Source organism: Cnephaeus nilssonii (genome assembly GCF_951640355.1).
Source record: "Cnephaeus nilssonii genome assembly, chromosome: 13".
Taxonomy (NCBI): domain Eukaryota; kingdom Metazoa; phylum Chordata; class Mammalia; order Chiroptera; family Vespertilionidae; genus Cnephaeus; species Cnephaeus nilssonii.
The window spans coordinates 56,034,429-56,061,335 of NC_137084.1; the positions used below are offsets into that span (position 1 = coordinate 56,034,429).

The 26,907-nt window shown below is 40.1% G+C and overlaps 1 protein-coding gene and 1 pseudogene across 3 annotated transcripts in view; one reads left to right on the top strand and one right to left on the bottom strand.

Moving 5' to 3' along the window:
• Positions 1-26,907, bottom strand: part of GRM5 (glutamate metabotropic receptor 5) — a gene marked incomplete at both ends in the record, with an annotated part of 417,852 nt that overhangs the window by 159,660 nt on the left and 231,285 nt on the right. The gene's annotated exons all lie outside the window — the stretch shown is intronic.
• LOC307110003 (vesicle transport protein USE1-like) lies at positions 14,396-15,119 on the top strand (annotated as a pseudogene). Its single transcript has one exon. The product of its transcript is annotated as a vesicle transport protein USE1-like (transcript).

The following is a 26,907-nucleotide window of genomic DNA, read 5'->3' on the forward strand; positions in this document are numbered from 1 at the left end:
CTCTGTAGTTTCCCAGGGGCAGTAGTAGAACATGTCACTAACATAGTGAACCTGTTATAAAGGCTAGTATGAAAATAAAAAATATTGTGGGGATAGGAAGAGGAAAAGTGATTTATGGGGAAAGCTTTTCAGAAGAAATAGAATCTAGGGGTCTGAGTGGGCTCCCAAACTGTACCCCTCATCCCTCTTAAATTCTGAAAAAGCTGAGTAACAGTGTCGGGCAAAGTATCACCATAATGACTGATGACACTAAGCTGGGAGATTTGTCATATGGAGAGTCAAGTGAGCTTCTTGAAACTGATCCCTGGAACCAGGCAGAGGCAGACTCAACATGGTAGCAGTGGACTGGACACACTTCTCCACATGGACAGGCTGCACATGTAAACCTGGGGACCACGGACAGCTCTTGCCCTAAAACAAGGATCACTCCCCAGAGAAAAATGGTAAATAGAAACTGATCCTACTTATTCTCTCCAAACTTACCAGCCAGAGAACTCATGCTACCTCCTTGGAGAGAAGCCTAGAGCCTCACTAACTAAGCTCTCTCATAGAAAGGAAATGCTAATAGTAGGGAAGAAACATTCCCAACATATAAGAGGATTTGAGTGGTAAAAGAGAGGAAGGGACATTTCAGGCAGGACAACAACTGAATGTGAACTCTGTAAGCAAGCTCAGAGGAGATGGAATACATAATGATTGAGAACACTCCATTGAATAAAACAGACATGGGTTTAATCCTAATTCTTTCTTGATCTACACAAGTCACCTAAATTCTCTGACCCTTGGGTTCCTCGTCTTCAAGTTGAGGATAATAGTACCCATTTCACAGTCTCAATGAATAGCAGCTATGATAATTTCTACTACCAGCATGACTGGACAAGAGATAGGTATGTTGAATAATCGAACAGCTTCCTCCACAAAGTGTTTTAGCAATTTTGAGTTTATTAAATAATCTATTTCTTTCTGATTTATCAGCTTGGTGAGATCAAATTCCTGTGTATTGGGTTTTCCTGAAGTAATTGAACCTATTAAACACACTTAGTCCACCATATTACTGTAATGCATTTGTATAGGAAGAGTCTTGTATGGATTTGTGAAGCAAATGAGAACATCACAGGCAGGTACAATGAAAAGCACAAAAACGTGTAGAGATAAGTACAAGGATTTGACAAAGTTTAAGAGAAGTGGTGTAAATGTAAATGAAGACTGCCAAAGGACACAAAGGTAGATATAACACTGGGCATTATTTCATTTCTATTTCTACTCTTTTTAAAACACTTAACTTTTTTTTTTTTTTGGGGGGGGGGGATCAAGCTAATGAGCCTGAACAAGCTTTAAGCTGCACCAGCAATGCTGCAGGGCCCTAAATGCCTTTAAATGCACAATCACAAGACTATCATGACTATACAGCTAAGAAATATTCAGAAATGCATTTTCTTGATCTTTTAGAAAGCAATGCTATGAGTATTTTAATTTTATTATATAAATATGAGTGTTTATGGCTATAGAATCTTCTTAGGCTATTGATTATATGTGGCTGCAGGGAAAGATGAACTATTTCTCCTGTGCATGAATGTGCTAGAAATCTAAGGGGCATCCATCACCAGACTTCTTTGTTGAAGACTAAGTGAAAACTGTGATCTTCAAATGGAAATCTTTTTAAGCTACCTGATGAAGTACCTGCTCTTAAATGAGCTCTGAACTTAATGGTATAAACCTTGGCCTTCTGCTGGTTTAACGGCTGAGTTCAGAGAGATAAATTATGAGTCTGGATCAAAGGCTATAGAATAATTGGGAGGGGTTATTTACAGCCATCTAGGTGTCACATCTGACAAGCAGAAAGAAGATAGAAAAAGCTTGCATGCCTCTTAATTTCCATCAAATATATTTTCAGAAGGAGGCTAAGAGAACTTGTCTGATTGCAATTTCACAACCTCCAGAAATTATTATGTAACATGTAGGAATGATTTATCTTTTAAAAGTGTACAGTTCTTAGATATTGAAAAAATGACAGCTTGACCACTCCTTAAACTTAGCCATTTTCCAAATACATACTTTCATCATTTCTGCAATACAGCTGTCCTACTTGCTTTATAAGATGAATTACTGAGATTCACTGAGAAGAAACTTTTTATATAATAGGATATATATATATATATACTTTGAGTGATCATATTACTGCTTTAGAAGGCCCTGGGTCAGTATTTATAGGCAATAACTATGGTATTATCATTAATTTTTAAGGAATTCATCTAGATCCCAAGTAATTCTATAATTCCCATTTCCAAAGAAGCATTGATATGATATGGTGACTTAGATTATACTTGCTTTTAACATTTGAATATCCTGGTAGAGTTTTCTTTGTCTTTCAATTACAATGGTCCTGAAACAATACTTGTAATTTAGTTTTCAAGAAATCAACACACATCTTTGGTAGCTGTATAACCATAATGGTTAAGAATGACAGACAATTTGGATATTAAACTACTCATCATTATTTCCATTTAGGTGGGATGTAAGGTTTAGGTGAAATGGTAATTTATAAGATAGCATGTGGGCGTTCCAAGTCAGACACACCTGGATTTGATTATGGCATTAGTTACTTGATGATGGAGTCCTGCTGGGAAAATTATATGATATTTCTGAGTTTCAGTTTGCCCCTCAGTAAAATGGATTTTATCAAATGGCATCTATTTTATAGAATGACTAGAGGCCTGATGCACGAAATTCATGCAAAGGGCTCGGCCTTCACATCCCTAGCTTCATCCAGAAGGTTGTCCGGAAGGATGTCCAGTCTAATTAGCATATTATGCTTTTATTATTATAGATTATAAAGATTAAATGAGATAATGTATGTAAAGTACTGGCACAGCATCTGGCATACAGTAAGCCCTCAGGAAGTATTTGGATTATTACCTTTGAAGGAGGGATAATAGAAGAAATCTTTTAACTATAGCAAATTATCCCTAAACTCTACTAGTAAAGAGCGTGGTTAAATTCCATGTCAGATGATTGTGTAATTCTAAAAGACTCTGGAGAAGTTGATACTATATCTCCGTTTATATGATATTTCTTTAAAATATTTCTCCTTCTAAGCCTGCCAGCTGCAATTTAAGCATTTGTTCTCTTTTCTGTTATTTCTGGATTGGCACAGGAGCTGATTTAGTGTGTAATTTATGTCTCATGTATATACAGTATGTAGTGAATATAATTGCTATATATAGTATGTTTATAAAATGCTCATCATGGAATCAAGTCCTAAGTCAGCAATTCTCTCTCAAATGCAGCTGCATCCAAATGATTCTTTCCCTGGGGAAGGAAATATTTTATTTCCCTCCTCTCCCCACGAGGCAACATGAAGCCAGGCCTGTGAAAAGGAGCTGACACAAGGCAGTTTTTCTCTAAGGCAGAGCTGCTTTTTCTGACAGTAGTTGCCAGAGGACCCTTGTGTTTGGTTCTGTCATTAGGACTGATGTGATTTTGTATGGGTTCCCAGAGGAGCATTTATGCTTTGTGATTCCCTGAGGATTAGAATAGTGCTTTGCAAGTGCCCACTCAATACTCATTTGCTAACCAACAGGAAAATACAATAAGTGGATAACTGTAACAGCCATGCAAAGACATGTTCAGTCTTCCAAGTGTGTGGTACAGTGTGCAAGTGAAGCAACGAGGTACACATCGTAGAATAAAGATCTGCCTCAGATCCTCGGACTGCATAAATGCATGGGAATTGAAATTTACATGGAGGAAGCCGACCCAAAAAATGCATGCAAAATTGTGAGTTGGTGCAAAGAGCTTTAGTCTGAACAAAGTTTTCATAACTTTCATCAATTTCTTACAGGATCCACAACTCAAAAATTAAGGACTGTATTGAAGACCAAGGCTCTAAATTCATAGAATTCTCTTTGTATGCAAGTAGCCTCATGAAATATTTAACCGCAGTCTACCTGGAAATGTTTATTGGAGCTATTTTGGCACTACTCCATTTGGTCATGCTAATAAAAAACCTAGAAAGTCACCCTAGATATCTTTTCTTCCATATGTAATACAGCATCAAGTGCTGTTTTAGTCACTAAATACTTTTAAAAATCTTTATCATGGAAAGCATTACAGCTGTCCCCCGGCATTGACCCCTTCCAGCCCACTCCCACCCCCTCCTCAGGCCTTCCCCACACTATTGTATACTTTTCAAACCCACCCACTTTTCTCCAGCTCTACCAACTGAATCCAGCCATGCTATTACCACTTTCATCAGAATGACTGCAATAGCCCCTAACTCTCTATCATTACCCAGTCTTGTCCTTTGCCAATCCATTTTCCACAGGGCAGCAAGGGGACCTAAATCATATTATGTCCTTTCATGATTAAAACAATTTAGTGTGGTCTCTCAGGGTAAAGACTAAAGTCCTGAACATGACCCTGAGTCTGGCCCTTGCTTACCCCTGCAGCTCCGCTATGCTGCACATGCCCATGTGTTTTCTCCAGGCAGAATAACCTTCCTAAAATCATTCATATGTGCCATGCCCTCTTCTGCCAAAGGGTCTCAGTATCTATTGTTCCCTCTGCCTTGAATCCTTTATTTTATTTTATTTTATTTTATTTTATTTTATTCATCTAGTTAACTCCATTAATGTTTCATATCTCTATGCAGTAGACATTACCTTAACAAAATCTTCCATAACCTCCATGGTTAGGTCATTCCAATATGCACACTCATGGAACCACATGCCTCTATTTCAGAGCACTTATCACAACTGAAAGTTTTCATTTACTTTGTTGATTATTTTCTAAATGCGAATTCTTACAAGTAGACTGCAGGTTCTGTGAAAGCAAGTCCTCTTAACTGTTAAATTTCCATGACTTGGCATTGTGCTTGGTACAGAGGAGGCACCAATAAATATTGCTGAGTGAATGAATTGTCTATTTTATTAATGAACTAGAGGCCCGGTGCATGAAATTCATGCACTGGTGGGTTGTCCCTCAGACCAGCATGCACCCTTTCCAATCTGGGACCCCTTGGGGATGTCTGACTGCCGGTTTAGGCCTGATCCCACTTCCCTGCCAGCCTGTTTGACACCTAACTGCTCCCCTGCCGGCCCGGTCACCCCCAACTGCCCTCCCCTGCCAGCCTGGTTGCCCCCAACTGCCCTCTCCTGCCGGCCCGGTTGCCCCCAACTCCCCTCTCCTGCCAGCCTGGTCGCCCCCAACTTCCCTCCCCTGCTGGCCTGGTCACCTCCAACTTCCCTACCCTATAGGCCTGGTCCCCCCCAACTGCCCTCCCCCTGTTGGCTTGGTAACCCCTAACTGCCCTCCCCTGCAGGCCTGGTCCCCCCCAATTCCCCTCCTTCCCCTGCAGGCCTGGTTGCCCCCAGCTGCCCTCCCCTGCTGGCCTGGTCGCCCCCAAATACCCTCCCCTGCTGGCCTGGTCACCCCTAACTGCCCTCCCCTGGTGGCCATCTTGTGATGACATGGGGCAACCATCTTGTGATGACATGGGCGCAGCCATCTTGTGACCACATGGGGGTGGCCATCTTGTGACCACATGGGGACGGCCTTCTTGTGTGAGGGTGTGACAGTCAATTTGCATATTACCTCTTTATTATATAGGACTAGAAGCCCAATGCATGAAGATTCGTGCAAGAATGGGCCTTCCTTTCCATGGCTGCCAGCACCGTCTCTTTCTGCTCTGGCCCCAGAGCCACCTCTTTCAGCTCTGGCCCCAAAGCTGCCTCTTTCCACTCCGGCCCCCCCTTCCCACACTGCCCAGAGGCCCTGAGCGACTGGGGCAGTGTGGAACACCTGCGTCATTGTCATGGCGATGACGCAAGTGTCCTGCCTGGCCCTCAGCTGCTCAGCACCTGCATATGCAAATTAACCCACCATTTTTGTTGGGCTAATTTACATACTCACTCCTGAATGGCTAGTGGGCATCATGAAGGTACGGTCAATTTGCATCTTTCTCTTTTATTAGTGTAGATAAAGGGTTTTAGAAGTAGAAATTATAGATGAACAGTGGATTGAATAAATTGAGGGGTTTTTAACCATTTCCCCTAAAACCAAATGCTGTCTCCATTCACTTTCTAGTTATGTGGTCTTCAGTGTCTATAAGCCTCCATGTTCTAGAAATAGTTACAACCTATGCAGAAACTACTGCTATTTCAAGTTTACAAGTTCAGAGAATCAAGGCTTAGTAACAAAAAACAGATAAACCATTTCTCCTATGTGTTAGTTTTCTATTCTGAAAAAATGAGAGTTGGATTAATTATTCTATAAGGGTCATTCTTTTTTAAAATTTTATTTCAGAGAGGAAGACAGAGGGATAGAGAGATAGAAACATCAATAATGAAAGAGAATCATTGATCAGCTGCTTCCTATATGCCTCCCACTGCGGGGATCCAGCCTGCAACCTGGGCATGTGCCCTGACAGGGAATTGAACCATGACCTCCTGGTTCATAGGCTGACTCTCAACCACTGAACCATGCTGGCTGGGCTCTAAGGGTCATTCTTGATTATGATACCTAAAGGATTTTGAGATGACACTTTGGGCAGTTTAAGATTATATGTATGTATATGTATGTATATATATATATGTGTGTGTGTGTGTATATATATATATATATATATATATATATATATATATATATATCACACACAAAATTCTTCATGGAATCAGACCTTAAGCAAGGTTTAGAGTTACCAATCTTCCTTAAGTTCCTAAGCCTTATCTCTGTCAGTATAATCCTTTAAAGTGTGTGCAGTGGTTGCTGTGGAGTGCCATGAAGATTGCTCTTTAGGACCAAGGCATTCATGCTCTCAGTGGCCAAGAGTGTTGACTGCTGAGAACTCACAACTGAGCCCCTCTTCAGGAAGTTGCCTCAGCCAAAGGAGCTAAGAAGATGCCTCACTCTAGGTACTCAGCATCCATGAGAGCATCCTCCTTCCAATGTACATGTACAAAGGCTGACCCTCTTACTTCAAGTGGGACACTCTGGAGGGTGAAGTGCCATTCCTCTGTAAGATTAAAAAAAAAAGTACATTTTGGATCAAGCATGAGTGATGCCAGTGGGCATTAGCATGCTGCAAAAGTAGGCATTTCAGATCCCATGTCATCCACCACTGTTAAATCAGTAATTCTCCCAGAGCTAACCCCCATGGCTGCATGGGGAGTTTCTTATGACCCAATGACAGAAGAAAAAAGCTAAGCTTGATTAATGGGTGAACTAGTTTATGGGTACAAGACAAAAGTGGGCTATTGCCAAACCACAGACCTTTTTCAGGATGGCTCTGAAAAACAGTGGTGAAAGAAAATCCTCCCAATAGGCAGAACTTGGTGGCTATCTGATTTAGGTGGAAATAAAAGTGACCTGAGTAGAATATATATGGATTATTGAATAGTGTTGGATGACTGGTTAATTAAGGGCTACCAGGGGGAAAAAGCGGGGGGGGGGGGGGATTAGCAGCAACAAGGAGGTCTCAGGAAAAGATATGTGTATGAAGCACCTATGGGGGTGGCCAAACTGTGAAAAAAGCTTTGTGTTGCGTATTATTGTTCATCAGAGAGCATCCACCACAGAGGAGGGACCAACCAACCACTTGACAGCAGCCAATCTTTGTCTGTGGCTACCCCATTGCTGGCAGAATGGGTTCAAGAAGAGAGTAGCTATTGGTGAGTCATGGATCCAATGGCATGACTCTCATTCTCCAAGATTGATCTAGGTACTTACACTATCAAAGGTTCTACCTATAAGCAATAGAGGCCAGGGTTGAGTCCCCAATATGACAATATTGCTCAAGGAGTCAAACCAGCCACTCAGTGGCATGTTGTCAGCATTGTACTTCTTTCACCTTGAAAGGGACAACAATTTATTTTGATTGATATCAACACGTATTCCATGTATGGACTTATTTTTCCTGCCCACAGGGCCTCAGCCAATACCACTAAGTGAAGGCTCACAGAATGTCTGGTTTACCAACATGGGATCCCGCATACTGTTGCACCAGACCAAGGGATTCACTGATCAGCCAACGAGGTATGGCAGTGGTCACATACCCATGAAATTCATTGGTCTATCACACACTATACATCCCAGAAGCTGCCAGCCTTACAGAGTAATGGGAGAGCATTTTGAAGGCACAATTATAGTATTAGCTTGGGAATAATGCCCTAAAAGGATGAGATGCTATTGTCTAAGATTCAGTAAACATTTTTAATCAATGAAGTGTTGCTATGTCTCCAGGAGGCTGAATACATTCAACAACCAAGTAGTTCCGCAACTAAGCAGTGAAACTATTAGTGGTTTCACTTAACATAATTCCAAGTATCTCTCTTTCGGGGGGGGGGGGTATATTGTGCTTTCCATCATTATATACTTAGGTTTTGTGACTCTAGATGTCTCAGCTTCCAAACATGAACACAGCAGGGGACAGAGTCAGTATCCCAATAACTTTTAGCTTTAGCTGTCAATCAGTCACGTTAGGCTTCTTGGGTGAAGAGATCATCGAGCAAGGAAAAGAACCACTATGCTAGCATGGATATTGATCCAATTATCAGGATGAGAAAAGACACCAATGCATCATGGCCATAATTATAGGGAAGAATATGATTGCTACTTGGGTGAATCACTGGAGTGTCTTTTTGGTACCTCCCTGCCCCATCATGACAGAAAATTAACAAGTGCAATAGCCATGGTTTATGAAGGACATGGTGACCAGGAGCTCAGACTATTCTGAGATGAAGTGCTAGATCACAATCAGTGACTAAGCCATTTAGACAACTACAGGCAAGTGAGGGACATCTAGAATAGGTAGCAGAGGAAGGGAGGATAACAGTAGTATCAGGTGAGGACTCAATGCCAGCTTCAGAGATGGGTCCTATAGTTTGACCCACCAACTCTTCTTTTGTATGCTTCTTTGGGAAAAAGACTAATGAACATCTTGGAACAGCTATTTCTAGTTAAACTCAGCATACGAAGTAACTAGATCCAAAGAGTACAGAGTAGACTGGTGGATACTAGGAGGCTGACTTGTTCAAGGTACTCCCCATTCATAAGACCAATCTGATGAAAATGTAAAAAAAGGGGACAACTACTTCTAAAGGAGACAACCATGGAAGTTTCTCTATGTCAAGAATCAAAAGATCGGAAAAAAGTTTTCTGTTGTAACAGAAAAAGTTTTCTGTCTCACAGTTCAGCTTCTCTTTCTGTCCAGTCCTGCTTTGCTCATCTTTCATAGATGTTGTTATAAAGAACACTCTTCAGTGAAGCTCATGCACGCAAAGTGCATATTCTCAGTGTCTCTTTCCTGGAAACTCAGCCTATGGTATTGTGTTATGTATCCAAAAGGAAATTCAGCTACTCTTCAATATTTGGTGTTTATTTGATTTTATGGGGATCTGATGTGTAGTTGAAGGTAACACTAAAGGTATTTTGGGGCCATTTAATAGGACCAGAAAACATATTAGTCATTGAATTAAGATTCATCAATAAAATATTATTGGCTAAATTGTGTCCCCCACCCCCATTTATATGTTGAAGTCTTAACCCCTCACTAACTAAGAATTTAACCACTGTATTTAGACATAAGGTCTTTAAAGAGGGAATTAAGGTTAAATGAGGTGATTAGTGGGGGAGGTAATCCAATAGGATTGGTGTCCTTATAAAAAGAGATTAGGACATACACAGAGACACCAGAGGGGCAACCATGTGAAAAAGCAACAGGAGTGAGGCACCTGCATGCCAAGGAGAGAGGTCTCAGAGCAAATAAACTCTGCTGGCACCTTGATCTTGGACTTCCAGCCTCCATAACTGTGAGAAAATGCATTTCTGTTGGTTAAGCCACCCAGTTTGTGGTATTCTATTATGACATCCCTAGTAAACTAAAACATAAGGATGTATGAAATTGGGGGATTTCATATCTTTTTTTACTTAATCACATATTTTCTCAAGATGGTCAACACAAAATGGAGAATTCAGTGAAAATCTTGTCATATTTAAACTATAAACCTTTGGTGGATGTCTATAACCAGGAGAAATATCTGGATCCTCTTCACATATAACCCCTCCTTGTTCTGTGTTGTATCCTCCCATGGAATAATTAAGATTCGTAAGGAAAATATTTAAAGTGAGAAAAAAATATCTTCTCAGTCACAGTATTTCTTACTTATTTCATTATACTCTAAAGAATAAGAATTTATTTTTTGTTTTTCAAGGAACTTATCACCTGCCAGGTCAGTGTGGCTCAGTTGTTGAGCATTGACCCAGGAACCAGGACATCACTGATTTGATTCCTGGTCAGGGCACATGCCTGGGTGGTGGCCTCAATCCCTTCCTAAAGACACACGGCTAGAATTTCAAAGACTTCAAATTCAAAATCTGACACTTGATCCCAAACCCTGTGCTTCTTGATCACTACATACTAATATCTCCCTCACATATCCCATCTAAGTTTATTCTATTTTGAATGCTCAACTTTCACCAGATACTCAAATATTACTAGTATTTGTGATCCTTTAAGATTCAACTGAAGTGTTACCTCTCCTGGAAGCAGTTTCTAAGTCTTCAAGCTTCCTCACTGTATATTTAGTGCCTATCTTCTCCTATTCAGACACCTTGTTTTGATATCTCTATTGTGGCATTTATTGAACGATAGTAATTTTTTAATATATCTTCCTCAAAGTGGAATAAAATTCAATCTGTGAGATTTTTGAGGTGAGGGAATGTGTCTTTTATTTTTGTACTGCTACCATCCACTACAATGGAAACTTAAGCCACCAACATGGCATGTTCTTTTAGGTGGGGTGGCCTTATAATATAACACCCAACCCAGGAAAATTTTGAGAGTGAAAGGGGGCACTATTAACACTTGCCCAGGGATAACAGGCATAAACTTGGGTGTATGGTTGCCTTATTTTTAAAACTGCTTCCTCAAGTGATTTCTCCCATGTCTTAATATCAAATCTCCTCAGAAAGAATACACAAACCTATCTGCCTTTAAGCAAATCCTTTATTTTGCATGCAGAATTGTACAAATTACCAGAGATATGAGTGCTTATAATTCTATGACATCTTTACTCTTGCATATAGCTTAAATAAAAAAACTGGTTGCTCTCTCCCTAAAGGAGAAGATATTTAGTTAGTAGTGACAAATCACTGGCATTATTAAGGAAAAGCTCATGAAATTGGTGATCGTATAGTAAATTAATTACTAATGTGGTATATAGATTCCATTACTTGAACATTAATGCATTTACATCTTCTCTTAGTCCTGCTGGATGGGTTCCAAGGGATAATTTTGCATCTCTCTGTATACCTCCTTTCTAGGTGCCTCAGTGGATAACCTGATTGAGTCTATGTTAGTCATTAACAAGATGATCACTTGTGCTTAACTATCTGGGGTTGACTCACAGTTGTGCTACTGATTAGCTGTATGATCTTGGGGAAATTATTTAATGTGCCTCAGTTTCCTCATCTATAGATTATTAATAGTACCTAAGTCATAAAGTTATTGTGTTAATACCTAAAAATACTTAGATCCATGCCTGGCTAATTCTTCAAATTTTTGTACCATGAGGTCTCCAGTGGGTGATACAACCCTGAGGTTCTAATTCAAGCTGAGGAATAAAGACTTTTAGGTCTCAAGGATCAGTGGTGCTATGGGTCATGACCTAGTTAAAAAGACAAGGTACATTTCTTCTTTGTGTATAAGGAAGATCTTCAGGATTTGTTGGAGAGAAAGGACATGTGGAAGTATGGGACTTCATTATTTGTTGTGCATTTAAACAAACATATATCCTTACAATTGTACTCCTTCATTTAGCTGGTAAGAGGAATCTGAAGAGCATCAAGTTGTGGTTAACCAAGACAGAAGGAAATAGCTTAACTGAGTACTACTTCCTGCTAGCATGTTGAGCAAAGGAAGAATGTCCTCTTGATATGATCTAAAAGACTAAAAGAGAAAGGGAATACATTGTCAGCATGAGGTTTAGTGTTATTTAATGCTTTCTCTTTGTATCAGTCTCTTGTAGGCATCTCACCATTGTGGGGAGGGGAAGCAAAGAAACATGGTATGAAGACTAAAGGTTTTGAGACATAAATATTGGATCTGAATTATCTCTCTGCCACTTAACATGTGTCCTTTCAAATAATTTTCCCTTTTGAGCTTGTTTTAATCTCTAAACATGTAAGACCATCTCCACCACAGGGATTTAGTGACTACAACATTAGACAATGTGTGTAAAAGACTCTTCCGCACATAGCCTCACTCATTGAAGATGCTCAGGGTTGAGTAAATTATTTACTTTTTTCTAAAGTTTTTTTAAAGGTTTTAATGGGAAAATCTACTCCTGTTATTTTAGGGGTGATAAAGACTGGCTTTACTGTGGGTCATATCTGGACATTTTAAAAACATCACCTTTGATTTTCCAGGTTGCTGCATCCAGGACATAGCAGCAGCCTCGGCCTTAAACTTTCTTGTTTCTACTCCCACCGCAGAAACCCTGGCAGGTGGGGGGAGGGTTTGGCCACTCCCTGGCCAGCCCTGAGCCAGGCACCACCATTGTAAGGAAACTCCATCAGAAATTCAACTGGTTAAAAAAAAAATCACCTGGGCCCAACCGGTGTGGCTCAGTGGTTGAGCATCAACCTATGAACCAGGAGGTCAAGGTTCAATTCCAGGTCAGGGCACATGCCCAGGTGGTGGGCTCGGTCCCCAGTGTGGGGCATGCAGGAGGCAGCCGATCAATGATTCTCTCTCATCATTGATGTTTCTATCTCCCTTTCATTCTCCCTTCCTCTCTGAAATCAATAAAAATGTATTTAAAAAAACAACAACAAAACCTCACCTGGTTTATCACCCATGAGATCACATTTGCTTATTAAAAACAAAAAGTATTTATTAAGATCCTGATATAAATTAGATACAATGGGAGGAACCGAGTTATGAAAATGAATGATAGAACACACTAGCTCTCCAAAGGGCTAATGGGAGAGGAAAGTAAACAGAAAACTATCATACTGTATTTTATCAATTCTAGTTTCCACAATTTTTTTTACTTTCACATTTATGTGAGACATATCTTACATTTAATGACATCTTTCACATGATGAAAATGGTATATACTATTTTGGACAAAATTCTAGTGTGTTTTTGGGAAGAAAGGAAAGAGTAGACATCAGACAAAGCTTTGCAAGGAACGATGCTTAGTGATCTCTCAGTGAGTGGACCAAGGAAGGAGGACAGTGGCAAGGAAGGGAGTACAAAGACACAACAGAAAAGTGACCATGTTCAGGGCCCTGTGCATCATTCTATGTAGTAATAGCATGGAAGGGGCAGGGAAGATAAAGTAGTGACAGGCCATGAAGCTAAAAGGTTAGTTAGAGGTCACATGTAGAGCCAAGTTAAGTGACTTGGATTTTACCTGATGAGCAATAAGGAATCCTTGCAGGATCTGGCAAGCTTGGATTTACAATACTGACAGACTTCCATGGACTAACGACATGGAAGAAAGTAGGCAATGACAGTGAGGACCAGAATAAGGGAGGAATTTTTGGACATGGAACCCAAATCCAGCTTTCTGCAGTAAAATAACCAAAGCAGGTCTCTAGAGAGGAGGCCGCCTCAGTGCCATCCTATCTGGTCAGAGCAGAAACCATGGTGCCCTCGCCTGAACCTGCAGCACAGGGTGGCTAGCTATTCCCTTGAACTCACCCTAAGTCAACAAAATTGTATTTCCATGGCCAATTCTGGGCAACATGTATCAATAGAAACAAAATCAACAAAATTGTATTTTCATGACCATTTCCAGGCAAACATGTACTCCTGGCATCTTCCCCATGTGCCCTGGGGGGAATTTAGCTGGGTTTTGAATGTGTGAATGCTCCATTATAGCCATGCATCTGAAAATCCCTGTCTTTACGAACACGCGCTGAACAAACGGAATGTGTTCTCAATAGGAAACAAGTGCACTATGGGGTTGGCACAGAGAGCAGGTAACAGCTCTGCTGCCTACCAAGCTGCCTCTTTGAGCTTCCTGCTAAAGGCCCCCTTGGTTCTCCCTCCTCCACAAACCAGAGGGAAAGGCTGCGTATTTGCATTCACAAATTCAATTGTTTCAAATTAAACTGCCCCAGGAGCTGAATTACCTCAGCTAATGTTTCTCAGTGGTGCTGTGGCACTCTGCAATCAAGTGCTTTCAGCGAGAGTCCCTCAAGACAGGCATGTTCCTTCATCTGTTCCAACATAAAGCAAAGTTGCAGTCATGTTCACTATAGAAAGGTTTCGTTTGGTTTCAAAAAGTGGTGGGTAGGAAGAACGTATTGGCAACAAAATAGAAAAAAAAAATATTCGTCTAGAAAAGAACAGTTTCCAGGGGGAAGGGGCGGGAACCTCCGGTTGGTGATGGCCGTGTGGAGCTTGGAGCTGAACCTGGGGCGGCTGCTGTGCCGCTGCAGGGTGATGACAGCAGAGAAGCAGGATGGAGGAGTGGCATCTGGAGAAGTACCTGGGAGCCTCGGGGACTTGCTGCAGGCCCTGAAAGCCCAGCAAACCGGCCTCTGAGGCGATCAGTGAATATTGCTGCAAAGTTGACTTTCTGAAGGGATGCTACACGCACAGAAGCTGACCCCCTCAGAGAAGGCACTAGCCAACCAGTTCCTGGTCCCCAGATGCGTGCCAGCCTCAGCCAGGGAGCATGTGCCTGCCACCAAGATGGTAAGTATGTAGTGGTGGGCCTGGTAAGCCAGCAGGATGCAGAGTGTGAGCTGCTAGGCAAGGGCTCTGCTGGATTGAAGAAGAGAAAGGGGTGGCAGGGCCCAGGGGATGAGAAGCAGCCGGTAACTGAGCTAGACCTCATCCTGCAACAGCACCAGAACCTCCCGGAGAGGCTGGCCGAGAAACACAAGGCCTGGCCTGGAGCCTCAAGACCAACACACTGGCCGCCCAGAGTGCCATCAAGAAGGACAAGCAGACCCTGTCACACTCACTCAAGATGGCCAACCAGAACCGGGAGAAGCTGCGACAGAATCAGAGCAGCTGGAGCAGCACTCACAGGAACCAGTCAACTGGCTGCTTCATTTTCATCAGCATGATCCTCTTCATCCCTATCATGCCCAAACGCAAATAAAGACCTGGCCTGGCCAAAAAAAAGTTTCCAGAACACCCTTACAAGAGCCCCTTTTACTTTTAGTGCCTGGCAGAACCTTGATGAGCTGGTGAGCATTTTGCCTGGCCCTAACTTGCAAGCCTGAGCCCAAGAAATGCAACGATAGTAGGACAAGGATTCCCACCAAGCAGGGTTAAACCATGGCTCTGACGCTTACCACTTAGGGCATGTTAGACAAGCCACTTACGTTTCTCAGAACTCATGTTCTTCACCCTCACAGAGTAACTGTGGATGAGGATATACCATGCACGTATACATTTCTTGGGCTCCTGGTTACATTTATTAATTAAAAAAATATAATTGAAACCTATTATACATGGCAGGTAGTTCTGTGTAAGTATGTGAGAGCCTGTGTATGTGTGTGAGTTTGAGTGTGTGTATGCATGTGAGTGTGTGTAGAGGTTAGTATTGAAAAAGAAGTGGCATCTCAAATAGAAGGACCAGGGTATAAAAAGTCCCTGTAACTAGAAAGATAGCAAGCTTGAGGATTGGAAAAAGTCCATGTCACAGAAACACTGAAAATGGAGTTAGAAAATTATTTAGTAAGGGTGAACTAGGACCAGGGGTGCCATCATTTAGTGCCTTAAGCGCAGTGTATTTGCCTGTGTCACTGGAGGGAACAGATTAGACACTTAGATTAGGATAATTAGGAAAATTTAAGGAAGATTAATAAAGGGACTGTTTATGAAGGTACAGGCAGGATGCAATGAAATCACTAGGGATTGCTGAGTACCCATAACAACAGTGGGGCCTACTTACCAGCCGAAAGCAAAAGGGCAGGGGTCTGGGGAGCAGTGACTTTACAGAGACCCAGTGATATGGCTGAGGAAAGAGGGCCATGAGAGGAGACTTGGGAAAGAATGCAGCCAGTTCAAGTCACCTCACAGAAAAGGAAGCCTCCAGAAAAATAAATAACCTGACCTCACTTTCCTTCCTCCCTCCAACTTCTGGTTGGCGGAATCCTACTGCATCCACAGGCAAAGGAGCCCACTGATGCCGTCCACGTGTGTCAGCTCACAGGGCACTGCACGGGCAGGGGAGAGATGACTGTGGGTTTGGAGTGGCAAGCGGAAGGGGCATTTTCCATAAAGGAATGTGTCTTTATTCTAATGGCAATGGGAGCCTCCAGCCTTAGAATTCTCGGCCTTATAGTCCTATGGTTCCCACACTGGCTCCAGCTCACAGGCTTTGGATCCTGATGGCTTGCGTTCACAACCTGGAGCTACACTTGTTAGCTATATGACAATGAGCGTTATTTAATTTCTAGAGTTCTTCATCTATAAAATGGGAATAATAATAGTAATTTCTGATTAGGACTACTGAAAGGATTAAATGCAATGCATTTAAAGCACTTAGAACAGTGTCTGGCAAATAGTAGGAGTTAAAAAAATGTTAATTTCTTGATTCATACTGACATTTGAAAAAGTGGAAAATCAGAGTTTAGAGACTTAAAAAAAAAGAAAACTAGTCAGTGTCAGAACTGTGAGAGATTCCACTGCAACACATCAACTCTAAGAATGGTAGTCTACACTTTTCCTAATCACCCCCAGTCCCACGATTGTACAATTTCTTGAGGGAAAGGATTATGTGCAATTTATTTTGCATCCAAGAACTCATCATAGCACACAGTTTTTGCTCCTAAATGTTTGATGAATGACTATTCAAAGCACTGTGACAGAAAGTACAGAAGTAATTACTGGAGGAGAAAGAACTTCCCCTGCAAGCCTAAAATCCTTATCTCTGTCCTGAATAAATAATTCTTTAAATAACAAAATGTAATGTGGTTTCTTCAAGAAGGCACTGAGATTTAGTAACAATTGCAACCATTGACATATGTATGACTGCTCCGAGGCCCAAGACTTTGGTTGGAATATCTGAGTCATCACTTCTGAAACTCTCCCCTCTCCCATCACATGTGTATATTGGAAGTAGAGATAATCTGTAACTTGTGGGAAATCATGAGAGCTAATATTTTCTGCAGTCTATGGTTTTTGTTATTGTAGAGGAATGATGCTATATTCAATGTAATTCTGGAGTTTTACTCATTTCACCAGGTATTGAGCACTGGGGCAGCTTTGGGTTTCTGTGGGAAAATTGAGGCTAAATGTGTATAATCAGAAGTGTGATGTAAATCTCTTACTTGCATAGGAGGAAAGACAGGAGTCTTAAATGATAACATAGATAATTTAGTCATTTTAGGGTTAGAATGGTCTTAGAGTAAATCCTGTTCATCATTTGATGTCCATAAATTCATAAGGAAAAATAGAGTAGGAGTCAGAAGACCTATAATAGACAATTGGTTGGACAGGGTAATTTCACTAAATTATAAAATTAAAATAATAACTTGCCCTGCCGTCATCTTGGGAATATCATTAAACCAGATGCAATTTTATCTGTGCTGTGAATAATATGAAGAGCAATGCAAAACCTAAAAGTTATTATCTTTCTGTTTTTAAAACTTGACAGTTATACATTTTTTCCTATTTGGTGCCTTTGAGGGTTGTTTCTTCCATTTGTTCAAGTTTTAAGGTTATGCCTGGGTATACAAAGGCCCTACTATATAAAAAAGGAAAGCTTGACTTCAGTTCCCCTCTAGCTTTGGGCAGATCCCCACAGATTATAGAAAAATTTGTAGAAACAGTTTGCAATTGCATTCCAGAAAGCATTGTGCCATCCTGTAGCTCAAATTCACTTTGAACATTTGGTCAAAACAACCAATATTTACTAAGTATGTACTAAGATCCAGGTGCTATGTTAGCCAAATGGTTTCTAAATAATTAAAATATTCTATTCCCCAGGGGAGTTAACGGTTTATTACAGTGTAGTGCAGTAATTAAGAATGAGAGCTTTGGGTATGCAAGTTGATCCTCTCTCTCCAACCCTCCATTTTTTTGCCATGTGTAAAATAGGGATAATGATTATATCTACCACTTGAAAATGCTGTGAAGATGAAACAGGTTCATGATTATAAAGCTTTCAGCACAGTGTCTGTCACATAGTAAGTGCTCAACTAATGACGCCAATTTGATTTTTATTAGGAAAGGCACATACAGAAATGGATCTTATTGTCACATGTGCTACATCTGTCACATGTGACAGAACAGAGGCGGTATGCTTACCCAGAGGATATTTACCCATCTTTTACTGTCCTGGGATACAGATACTTCTCGCTGTATACCCAAAGATTCTAATGTCAGAGACATGAAGGTGATGTTATAAATGTTCAATGGAAGGAAGAAGAGTAATATTTTTCTTCAGTAGGAAGTATGCAACTTCATTTCTGCAGGCATGAGCAAGTTGGCTCAAGCACTTAGGGCCATCTTTGGAAATTTAGATTCATTTGGGGGCCTAAATGGTTAAAATGCTACAGGAGAAAAATACTACCAATGATTGCTTAAAGTCCTCCAAATTGTTGATGGCTGTCCTTGAAACTTAAGAAAATAGATTCTTTTCTTCCAGTTGAAAACAGTACATTTTTTTTCTAATATAATACAGGAACAAGATTGACACTGTGAAATTTTAAGATTTATAACTCATATGAGCTAAAATTAACTTCTCAATTATTTTTTTAGATTTTAGATAGGGGGCTTTGTGTGAAGAACATGGATCTTAGTTTTCACTTCTTTCAGTTGTGGCTGCTAATTTGATATAGATATAAGAAAGATGTTTTTTTTTGGTAGTTTTTGCTAACTAGTGAAGGAGTTGCCTAGAGCAGTGGTCGGCAAACCGCGGCTCGCAAGCCACATGCGGCTCTTTGGCCCCTTGAGTGTGGCTCTTCCACAAAATACCACGTGCCGGCGCGCACGTACAGTGCGATTGAAACTTCATGGCCCATGCGCAGAAGTCGGTTTTTGGCCTGGGCAAGTCTATTTTGAAGAAGTGGCGTTAGAACACTCAAGGGGCCAAAGAGCCGCATGTGGCTCGCGAGCCGCGGTTTGCCGACCACTGGCCTAGAGAATAAGCTTTGTGGATATTTGGAGGGTGGAAAACCACCATGGGCCACATGGGACTATAGAAGGGTAAGAGAGAAGTATGGTTTCTCAAAGCATTGGAAAGGTATGCCTAACGTTAGGCATGCAAGGAGGGGCCAGAGTGGGGGTGTCAGCTCTCGGTTAAGCTTCAAAATATAACATCAACACCTCTGCCTTTGGGAGTAGTATTCATTCTTGATAACAGCAGGGGGAAATTATGTTTGATGAAGACATTCTGGGAAACAGTGATAAAAATTTGGAGCATGCCCTGTAGCACATATGTATGGCTATACAGCATTGCATTGTCTGGCTATGGTCCATTCTTTGAAACATAGTTGCAACGTGATTATTATCTAGTTAGTAATGAATTCGTCTCTGCTATTTGCAAGTTCATCTACAATCATTTCATTAAGCTCTAAACCTTGTGAAATGGAGCTTCCTGCACAGAAGAATGAGTGTGGACGCATGCTTCTTACTGATGCATATTGAGTGCATCTACCGTATAGTTGTATCTAAAGCTCTAAAGATGTAACTATTTGCTCCTTCGTTTGTCCAGTCAAGGTGAAAAATTCCAAATGAGACTGTAAATGCCACAAATTCTGCATGGAAGAAATGGCCTACATACAGGCCAAGGGAATCCTTTGCCTAATTTTTTCTTCAAAATTACAAGTTTCTTTTTTGAAAAGGAATATTTGGGAGAATTATTTTTCCAGAGTTATTTTTGTATGCATAGAGCACTTGAAGAGAATCAAAGGTGGGCAAAAGAATTACCATTTATAAAGTGCTTGGAAATATACTGGGTCTTCATGTACATTTCACCTTCATAACAACCTTCTGAAATAGGCAGAACTATGTCTCACAGATTAAAGGCATTATGGGAGTGGTCATTGTTGTCTGTTTTGCCTCCCAAGTTCTTAAAATAGTACCTGCCACATGCTAGATGCTCAATTAATACTTCTGAAATAAAAATGAATTGATTGGCACCTGACACAGGAAGAATTCGTGTGAAGAACAGTTAAGTATCTCTTGCAGGACTGCAGAGCCACCCTGGGGTACCTGTAGTGCATTAGAAAGATCCGAATGCAGGTTTATCTGACTGCAGGACAGTAGCAGAATACCTCTCCATGATAATATTTTTCATGACAAGAATAAAAACCAATACAATTCTCAGTAAGGTGGATGTTACTAATTTAGAATTAGAATTCATCTAGGAAGCAGACAGAGCTGCTGATCCCCTGGATCAGTCTACAGTTGAATCCTCTCCTGACTCAGAGCGGAGAGAGACTTTACATGAATATCTGTAAGCTGCCTTAAATCCTTTTTGAAACAAGCAAGAGGAAATAGGAATATACAAATGAGCAATGCTGAGGATATGCTATGGTTTCACTTTCATTTCGACAGGTATTTACTTACTAAGTGCCAACTCAATTCCTAGCATCGGGAAAAAATGGAGAAAGGACACAATTCCTGCCTGAATTCGCTCACAGCTTTATTTTAGGTGGGAAGAGGAATCAAATTAGTGATTTCTAAACCTGGTTGTATATAAAAAATAACCCATACAGCTTGTTAAAAATACAAAATTGGACTATCAGAGGTTAGGTCTGAAAATGTTTTATTTTTACCAACAGCCCCAGACAATTCTGATTACAGCTACATGTAAGAAACACTGAATTAGATGCACACTAAAATCCCTCCCAGCTTTGGAATTCTATGATTTGCTATTATTCTAAAGTTTCTTAAAAAAATAGTGAGGAACAAAGGAGGTGTGTATTTCTGCCAGCAGAGCACTGTTCTGAGAGGGAACACTAGAGCAAAAAGGATGCGAGTTGCTGGTAAGAGAAGTTTGGTCTGGGAAGTCATGGGCAGCGTGGGCCAACCACCAGCCCCAATTCTGAGCGGCTTAGGCAGGAGATAAATTCCCTAAACTGTTTATTTAGGTTTGGCTACTTTGGTGTGACTTAGACTAATTATGAAAATTAAGCCAGCTTTTATTTCAGATATTTCATATGTAGAAAAGTAGTAAATCATCATGTATGCCTGCGCCTTACCAGCAAAGCTACACCAGGCAGCTGCTTCCTTTCTTAGAAAAGGAACTCAGGTGAATATAAGATCTGAAACAATGAAATACATAGAAGAAGACATACCTACTAAACTTATGGACCTTGGTCTCAGAGAGGCTTTTGTGAACTTGACCTTAAAGGTAAGGGAAGAAAAAGCAAAAATAAAGGAATGGGATTACATCAAACTAAAAAGCTTCTGGGCAGCAAAAGAAACCATCAACAAGACAAAAAGGCTGCCAACCAATTGGGAGAAGATTTTTGCAAACAATATCTCTGATAAGGGGCTAATATCCAAAATATATAAAGAATGCATACAACTCAACAACAACAAAATAATCAGTCCAATGGAAAAATGAGAGAGGACCCAAACAGACATTTTCCCCAAGAAGACATACAGGTGGCCAACAGTTATATGAAAAGATGCTCAACTTCACTAGCTGTTAGAGAAATGCAAACCAAGGGCCATTCCATGTTTTGGTTTGAATGCTCCTGGTTTGAAAGATGTCTTTTTGTCTTGTGAACCATACATTTTTATTAAGTAGTAAAAACAACAAAACAGAAAAAAAAAAACAAAACAAAACCAAAAAAGGCCTTCTGTAGAGAAAGCCACTTAAATAGCATTCAGTCCTTTTAATCACAAAAAAAAAACAATCTTAGTGACTGAGAGTTACATACTAACAAAAATCATCTGTTAGTCTTTGTGGATGTTAAGACTGCTTTATAAACACCGAAACATGAGGAAAATAGTTGTTAATATTTTATTACACATAATAATTACATTTGTTAATAATTATAGTAGTACCATTTATTGAATGTTTAATATTTCTAGTTCCTTTGAAATGTTTACCACACTTGATTCAATCTTCACAATAACCTATCACATAGATCCTTTTTGATTCCCATTTTACCGATGAAGAAATTGAGGTTTATAGCATTGAGTTCCTTGAGACATCCTGCTGGCAAGTTAAGGCCAAGGACTCAAGCGTACATTTGTGTGACTCCTCAGCCTATGTTTTTAAACATACACTAAATTATCTTTCAGTAAATAAAATCACTCTTTCCCCACACCAGGATATCATTCTCTAGCCATTCAATTATGTTTTTGAAGAATATTTAAAGGCATGGGAAATGTCCAGGGTATAGTATTTATGATACACAACTAAAAATGTATATACACATTTAGAAAAAATGCTTGAAGAACATACATAAAAAATGTTAATGTTTTTCTCTGGGTGGTTGAATAACAGATGTTTTTTTGTCTTCTTCCTAATACTTTCCTGTGTTTTCCGTATTTTATAAAATAGATATTTATAGTTAGAAAGATAATTCTATGTTATTAATTAAAATAGACTATTAATATGTTAGAAAGATTATAAGAAAATTCATCAAAATATTAGAAGGCTGTTAGTTAGACAAAAGAGCTGTAGTCATGCAATAATAATCATTCTTTTACTTACAATTTCTAAAGACTCCTCATAGAAAATAATTTAAAAATCCAAATGCTTTAGTTGCCATACACAATACTTTATAGTCTAGCCATTGCCTATTTTTCCACATTTATAACCCAACCCCTGGGTATCTTCCAAGACTTACTGTCTAAAACTTTCTGTGGGATATACTCTACTCTCTGGTTTCACCAACCTCTTGAACATGCTATACTCCCTCATAATCCATTTGCCTGGAATCACTAGACTGTGTAACCTTTTTCGGGATAAAGGGCATGTTGCTTTAATAATGGTATTCAATACCCCGAGCACCGTGCTTACAACACAGTAACTCTTCAACACATATTTATTGAATAAATAAATGGTCTTATTTTACCTACTCCTCCCTCCATTTTCAGTGTAACCAAGTGTTTAGATCCAGGCTTCAGAACCAATAAAGTGGATGAGTGGTGTGTGGCTTTCACATTTACTCTATGCATTTCTGTGTGAAAGATTTACAGAAAAAGTTCACTCATATGCTATAATGTAATCTGGAATATAAAGAAAAGAAAACATTTTACTAAAAATTTCCCTGAAAGAGAGGACGAGGTTAGCTGTTATTATTAGCCATTATATCTTTTAATCCTCTGTTTAAATATCACCTCCTTTCTAAAGCCTTCTTGTATTCCCTTTAGGCTTAGTTCCTTCTCTATCTTTCCAAATTCCATTTTGCTTTTTATGTCTCTATATCTGCATTTCACTGCATTGCAATTATTTATTTATGACTGTTTTTCCTAGTATGATATGAAGGAGAGCACAAGGCCTACTAACTCACCTTTATATTGTAAAGGCTTAACTCAATATACATTCGATAATGACTGATGCATATGACTCCTTTCTCAAACAACTCACAGACTGTACAAGACCTAGGTGAGAAGGTAACATCCTTTATTTAGGTAACACAATTCCTCATCTGCTTCCTGTTGTTATTCTAATGCCCCTTCAAGTGCAGCACGCCTGGCCCCCTCGTCTGAAATGGCTTCATCCCATCTTTGTTCATCACTCTCTTTTTGCCTTATTATATTTTCCCCTTAGCACTTATTACCATCTAACATGGCATACACTTTGCTTATTTATCTCTTTATTGCTTTTCTCTCTTCACTAGAATGAGCTCCATGAAGAGAGATAGGTATCTGTTTTGTTCACGGCTCAATCCCTAGAGCCTAAACAGTCCCTGGCATACTGGAGGTATCCAATTTGATATTTGTTGAATGAATGAATACCGTGTACACAATTATAGAGACAGACGGTGGGAACGGTGGAGTGGCTTTACTATATAAAATCTAAGCCCTTTCCTTGAGGATTTTTTTGACAACCAATGAGAGGCACTGAACTCAAGATAGTGCTCCGGGAAGAGCTTTATGTGTTTGTCTTTTATATCGACTGATGTTAAGATCCATCAGGAGATAATTACATGAAGAGAAGGGTGGGCATCCTTTCGTTAAATGTAAATAACTCACTAAGAGGCCTCTCTCAGCCTTTGGTACAAGGGAACTTAAGGGAGTATCTGCCTGCAAGCCTGTCACACACGTTAAAAACTGTTAGGGACCCTGCCTCTCACACTACCCACTGGGTGAAGAAGGCTGTGACGTTGTATCCCACCGAACCTGGCCTTGAACAGTATATGAAGTCTTAGCTTGAAACATACTCAATGTGGGTCTAAGTAGATACCCACCTTAGACAGGATACAGTCTCAACAGAGCCCTTTCTAGAGCACCCGCTTCTTCCATGTAGCCCACCAAGATAAACAGAATGAGTCATAGATACAGAGGCAACTAGCTGGGGTAACTTACTGATAACCTGGACAACAGATTGGGAGCCAGAACAAAAGATAAATTTTGTTTTGGAACATTTGCTATCCCCCTTCTTTTCTCTTGGCAACTGAAGCTAACACGGCCTATTGTTTTCTTAGACCTTCCCCACTTTTAGTGGATAAAACCAGACTGCTTGTTATAAAAGAGCACTGGTCACTCTTTTCTCTATAATGGGGAGCACCCAGTTCATAAAAATGTGAAGCCAACACATTTTAGAAAAGTTAAAAAATAACGTTTGGGAGTGCCTTTTTGGTTAACCTCTCCAAAAATTGTTACTGCCCTATCTAAAGACCATTTCTATAGACTCAGGCTCATACAGTTTCTGTAGGACAGTCACTAGCAGGTATGTTTGTGTGTGTGGTAGTGGTCATGGAGGTAGAGGGGTGGTTCATGTTGAGCTTGGACAACTTGGCTCAAAAACAGTCCCAACCGAGAGTGACAAATGTCTACAAGACCTCAGCTTTGTTTGTTTTTCTATTTATTTTTATTGATTGATTTGAGAGAGAGAGAGAAACTTCGATTTGTTGTTCCCCTTATTTGTGCATTCATTGGTTGACCTTTGTATGTGTCAACTGGCAACCTTGGTGTATAAGGACGATGCTCTAACCAAGTGGTCGGCAAACTCATTAGTCAACAGAGCCAAATATCAACAGTACAACGATTGAAATTTCTTTTGAGAGCCACATTTTTTAAACTTAAACTTCTAATGCAACTTCTTCAAATAAACTTGCCCAGGCCGTGGTATTTTGTGGAAGAGCCACACTCAAGGGGCTGAAGAGCCGCATGCGGCTCGCGAGCTGCAGTTTGCCAACCACGGCTCTAACCAACTTAGCTACCCAGCCAGGGCTCAGCTGTGTTTTCCATAAGGTAGAAACAAATACACAGTGGCTAATGTAGGATAGCCATGTTGATGATATGTGGGTTCAAATCCTGGCATTGCTATTTTACTATATGTGTGACCTTAATTTTTCGGAACATTCTCCTCAGTTACAAATTTGGTTATAACAGAAAATTAAGATGGGGTTGTCGGGAAGATTAAATGAGAGAATACATGTTAAAACATTTAGTATTGTGCCTATGACACAAAAGCACATGCAATGACTGTTAACTATTATAGTGAGTAATTCCATCAAGAAAGAGCAACTAACTTCCCTTCTTTCTAGGAATTGAATCTTTTTGGGTAGGAGTGTGGGGTGGAGAAAGGTCCATGGAAGAGGTAGCATCTAATCATTACAACCATTTCAGCAACTTGGAGAATCTGAACATTAAGAATGTATTGTTTCATATTTTCTTGATTTTTTAAATTATTTTTTAATCCTCACCTGAGGATATTTTTCCATTGATTTTTAGAGAAAGTGGAAGAGAGGGAAAGACAAAGAAATACCGATGTGAGAGAAACACATCCATTTGGTTGCCTCCTGCATGCTGCCCTGACCAGTGCCTGGGCTGGGGAGGAGCCTGCAACCTATGTATATGCCCTTGACCAGAATTGAACCTGGGACCCTTTGGTCAACAAGCCAACGCTCTATCCACTGAGCCAAACTGGCTAGGACTTCTTGATTTTATTAATGGAGGAATATAGGACTAGGAACTCTTCAATAAAAGTGGGACATCTTTTCCTAATTCAAACAAACATATTTAATGCTTAACAGCAACTACAAAAACACAGTTTAACCCTTTGCACTCGCTTGCTTTTTTCTCGAGCTGCTACCGATACTAACCGTGTCGAGTCACACTCGACATCCGAGTGCAAAAGGTTAAGATTACTGTTGGTAGCAGTATCTTTCATCATAAGTGGCATTAATCATGCAAAGTTAAATTTTTAAGATAAATATTAGCAATTATTCTCAATAAGAACAAACTTCTCTAGAGCCACTTTATTACACATGCACATCCACACTTACTGTGCCAACTAAGTAGTTGACAGTCGATGACTGGCATCCAGGCATTGACCGTTTATTGGAAATGAGTGCAAAGCTTCTTTCTATGAAGTCTCTCTTCGTAAAGAAATTTTTATGCTTCTGAGGTTAATACGGACAAGAACATTCTATTATACCAAGATCATCAAATATGTGAAAGGAAATTGATAAAGAGAAAGACAGCTTTTGTTCGTCACAATACGGGATGCAAATTTGAAAGACTGTTCGCTTTTATGAAAACAGACCTCATTGCTTCCTAATTTCTTACCAGGAAAACAGACTGGGGATGTAAGGTGTGACTGAATGACTACTGATATCTAATTATCGCAAGCTGAACACAAGGCCTGTCACTGAGTATTGGGTCAATTCACATTTCTAAATTAATTAGCAGAGCAATGAGAAGAAAACATCCACTGAATATTCTCTCGGTCCACATTTAGTCAAGATCACATGGCATGGCTGAGAATCACTAACAATTAACACCTGAACATTTAGCCTGTA